The 5000-nt window shown below is 37.7% G+C and overlaps 1 protein-coding gene across 1 annotated transcript in view; it reads left to right on the forward strand.

Moving 5' to 3' along the window:
* Window positions 1–5000, forward strand: part of asic2 (acid-sensing (proton-gated) ion channel 2) — a 573112-nt gene that overhangs the window by 236865 nt on the left and 331247 nt on the right. The window lies entirely within an intron of this gene.

The raw sequence follows: 5000 nt of genomic DNA on the forward strand, positions 1-5000 counted from the left end.
ATATATATATATATATATAGAGTCTATTTAGAATTGCAATGGATTTACTTTCATAGAAATGTAACAGTAAAGTCATAGATTCAAGACTTTTGGATGGAGAGAGAGAGAGAGAGAGAGAGAGAGAGAGAGAGAGAGAGAGAGAGAGAGAGAGAGAGAGAGAGACGTTCTTCAAGCTTTTCCCTATTTCTCCTATGGGTGCTTGACATTCCCCTGAACAGACAGAACAGACAGGTGGCTGTTTTCATAACGAGAGATGTGGCCTTATTCTCAGTTCTTCACACTGCTGGCATTTCTCCTAATACATCACTTCTCTCTTCCTCTCTGTTATAACCCGACTCTGTCTCTGCATGAGCTTCTGACATCCTGTTTTTCATCTATTTTTTTTATTGCTTTCCACATTTGCCTACAAATACTGTACTCCAAGCTCTGAAGATCCAGAAATGTTGTCTTTTTTTTTTTTTTTTTTTTGTGTGCCTTGATTCATCATGGACACTGAGAGTCATGTCAGCTTCCTGGGGAGAAAAATGATGCAGAATTCACTAATGACGTTCCACTTGATAACAGATTTGGGAGTTTATAATAATAAAAACATATAATAATAATAATAATAATAATAATAATAATAATAATAATAATAATAATAATAATAATAATAATAATATACCATCTCTGGAAAAATTGTCCGTACCGTGTGATTGTGTGAGTGAATGAGAGTGTGTGTGTGCCCTTTGATGGGTTGGCACTCCGTCCATGGTGTATCCTGCCTTGATGCCCAATGACGCCTGACGCCTGAGGCTCCCCGTGACCCGAGGTAGTTCGGATAAGTGGTAGAAAATGAATGAATGAATGAATGAATAATAATAATAATATACAGTACTGTGCAAAAGTTTTAGGCAGGTGTGAAAAAATGCTGTAAACAAAGAATGCTTTCAGAAATATAAATAATGAGTGTTTATTTCTGTCAATTTACAAAATGCAAAGTGAGCAAACAAAAGAAAAATCTAAATCCAATCAATATTTGGTGTTACTACCTTTTGCCGTCAAACCAGCATGAAGCGATGGCACGACCCCCACAGAGCCCTGATCTCAACATCATCGAGTGTCTGGGATTACATGAAGAGACAGAAGGATGTGAGAAAGCCGACATCCACAGAAGATCTGTGGTTCGATCTCCAAGATGTTTGGAACAACCTACCAGCTGAGTTCCTTCAAAAACTGTGTGTAAGTGTACCTAGAAGAATTGCTGCTGTTTTGAAGGCAAAGGCAAAGCGTGTTCACACCTAATATTGATTTGATTTAGATTAATCTTTAGTTCATTCACTGGATTTTGTTCATTTATAAAAAATAAATCTTTAACACTTCCATTTTTGAAAGCATTCTTTGTTTACAGCATTTTTTCACACCTGCCTAAAACTTTTGCACAGTACTGTATATACTGTATACTGTATACAGTGTTGTATACATCTACAGATCTACCGGCTCCAGTTGGACTCTGTGATACTTGTATATTTGTAACCACACCATCTAGTGTCACCCATATGAGGATGGGTTCCCCTTGAGTCTGGTTCCTCTCAAGGTTTCTTCCTTTACCAATCTAAGGGAGTTTTTCCTTGCCACTGTTGCCTGAGCCCTCAGACTTGCTCATTGGGGACAAATACACATACACACATACATACATACATACACACTGTGAATTATATATCTTGAATTTTTATTATATTAATTCTTTACACTTCTCCTTATGTTTATCTTTTGTTTTATGCTTATGTTCTGTAAAGCTGCTTTGTGACAATGTCCAAGCGCTATACAAATAAACTTGAATTGAATTGAATTGAATTGTTGTGAAAAAGCGTATGCTCCCAAACTGATTTTTTTTTTTTTTTTGCACGTTTGTCACACATTAATGTTTCAGATCCTCATACAAATTTAAATATTAGTCAAAGATGTGTTAGAGACAAAACGAAAGGTTGCTCTTTTTTTTGGAGTGAGGTTTGGAGTAAGGTTTGTTACCACCTTCATGCTCGGCTTAGCTCTCTGTCTGCCATTACATCTCACTATCCCATGGCAATGTTCCTTCTCCCTGATGATTTCTTGCTCCAGATGAGCGCTGAGTGATCATGTTCTCTACTGGAGTTGTGCTTAAACACAGTGGGGATTTGAACAGCACTCACACACACACACACACACACACACACACACACACACACACACACACACACACACGCATTGACACATCCTCAACAACTTAATAAACAAAACACTCCATACGCAATACAGTCACCCTTTACATTTACATGCGGTCGAATAATCTTCATTTTCACTTTCAGTCAGAAAAGTACCTTGACTTACAGTTTACTGATCAACGTGGTGAGGAAAATATATTGAAAATGTTATCAATAATACAGTGAATGAATGTATACAGTACAATCCATCAGCAATTCTCTCAGCTGAGCTATTTATGTTTGCGGTTAACTCACTTTCATAACCAACTGTCATACACACATGGTTTATAAATAAATGCATTTATATTATAGCCTGATAATTAATCTGCCCACTGTTGCAGCTAATTTGTGTAATTATTGTCTAATTATAATTGCTGTATTTTTTAGCCCACACCAGTCACTAGGAATATTTTTGGTAAGCCGTGCTTTCTTTACTTATTTGTACAACGAGTAAATGTAAATAATTTGCAAATATAATCTTGGGTCTGTTTAATAAACTGTTTCTAGATTTCTTTCATCATCATCATCATCATCATCATCATCATCGTCGTCGTCATCATCGTCATCATCATCATCATCTTTCAAGGATTAGCACCGGTTACACTTAGGCTTATCAGCTAGCACAAATTAGCATAGGACATAAAACATATGACAACTTGTTGCAAGGGAGGAAACAAGGTTTAGAAAGAAGTAAACATCCAAAATTACGCTCAGAGATTTCAGCACTAGAACTGAAGTTACACACCGACGGCTAGATTAATATTTAAAGTTATTCAGCATGTTCAGGAACTAACGTCTGAAAACTGCAAGATTTTGTCTGTCTGTGCTTAAGGCTAGTCTTCTACAGCCTTCGAGAACTTCTAAAGCAGAAACAGCAGAACTTTCACATCGCAGCATTGGAAATAAGTCTAAAAAATGTCAAATATTTAAAAAATCGGATCGATCCGTGACCCGCGTAAACCTCTTTCTAGCAGCTAGCGTGCCAAATCATTTTTTTTAAGCTTTAGGCAGTGGTTTATCCAGTAAATATCTCCTAAACACTCAAAACTAGGGCTGTAAGACTTCAATCCAGTCTCGAAACATTTCTGTTTTGGATCTGACATGTTGCTATTTATCTTGGGCATTGATCTTGCTAAATAAAGCCTCGGATCTTGATTGCGAGTTTGTAAAAAAATATATTCATGTTGTGTTTTCTTTTTCACAAAGTTTGACAAAAAATAACATCTATAATTTTTTTTTGTCACAATCATGACTCGATCTTGGCTTGTTCTAGTCTTAACACTTAACACTTGCTGGTCCTGACTAGAGACCACGTGACCTACTTCGGTAATACGTTATATCAACTTTCAAATGCATTTGTTCCAAAGAAAATAAGACTTTAAAGCTAGTGTCATAGGGATAAATGAAACCATGCAGCTTTAATAAACTTTACTCAGGGTTGCATTAATCATTCAATCATTTGTAATTAAAAAAAAAAATAAAAAAATAAAAAATATATATATATATATATGCTGGTTGTTTCTATGAGAAATACTTGTGTTTTTATTGCGTGTTTCTTGAACGGTTATGTGAGTAGCTTCTTGTAGAGCGAAGAGGGATTAAAGTTGTCTGTAATTGTTATGGTTATCTACTTGTGTGTAGTTTATAAAGGGATCTTAGTTTGTTCCATCCGGTTTTGCCAGAATTATTTACACACAAATCAAAGGAAATTCCCATTTCCCAATCTTTACACTGAATCTAGTCATCACTGTAGCTCTACTCAACTGTCGCTTTGTGCTACTGACACTTGATGATTATGACAACAACTGTGTTGTGCAAGCTGGGAAAAAGCTGCATGGATTTCTTTGATGAAGATGATATGATTTATTGTCAGGACGAAGAATGCTTTTTTTTCCCTCACGTGGTGTTTGTATGTTTCTTTCTTTTCCATGTGATGACCTTTTGTTACCTGTCTGCCGTTCTCACCTGGTTCTTCATGTTCATCCCTTGTCCTCTTTGGTCTGTTTAGGTAAGTTCTCTGTCCTTCCCTATGCTTTTTATACACTTAATACCTCAAGACATAATAATCATAAAGATCAGAGAACGGTGTGTGTTTTGATACATTGCTGTAGGTTACTTAACTGTGTGTGTGCAGGGGTGTGTGTGTGTGTGTGTGTGTGTGTGCGCGTCGGTGTGTGTGGTGTATGTGTGTTTGTGTGTGTCCGTCTGTGTGTGTGGTGTGAGTGTGTGTGCGCGTTTGTGTGTGGTGTGTGTGTGTGGTGTGTGTGTGTGGTGTGAGTGTGTGTGCGTCTTTGCATCTGTGCGTTGGTGTGTGTGGTGTATGTGTGTTTGTGTGTGTCCGTCTGTGTGTGTGGTGTGAGTGTGTGTGCGCGTTTGTGTGTGGTGTGTGTGTGTGGTGTGTGTGTGTGCGTCTTTGCATCTGTGTGTGGTGTGTGTGTGTGTGTGTATGTGTGTGTGGTGTGTGTGTGTTTGTGTGTGTGTATGTGTGTGGTGTGTGTGTTTGTGTGTGTGTATGTGTGTGGTGTGTGTGTATGTGTGTATGAGAGGTTAACTTGCAAGCTACACTCTTCAGTCTTGCTCTGTAATTATAGAACGTCATAGCATTATATGCTATTTGTACTGTATGAGTGTGTGTGTGTGTGTGTGTGTGTGTGTGTGTTCTGTGCGGTTGAGAACGATGACAGGAGGTATGCAAGGATAGGAACTGTAGTTTATCTGTTGTGTCTACTGAGCAAACCGGGTTGCCAGGGACTTCTAATGCAACCTTGATGATCAGTA

Source organism: Tachysurus vachellii, chromosome 18 (genome assembly GCF_030014155.1).
Source record: "Tachysurus vachellii isolate PV-2020 chromosome 18, HZAU_Pvac_v1, whole genome shotgun sequence".
Lineage (NCBI taxonomy): Eukaryota > Metazoa > Chordata > Actinopteri > Siluriformes > Bagridae > Tachysurus > Tachysurus vachellii.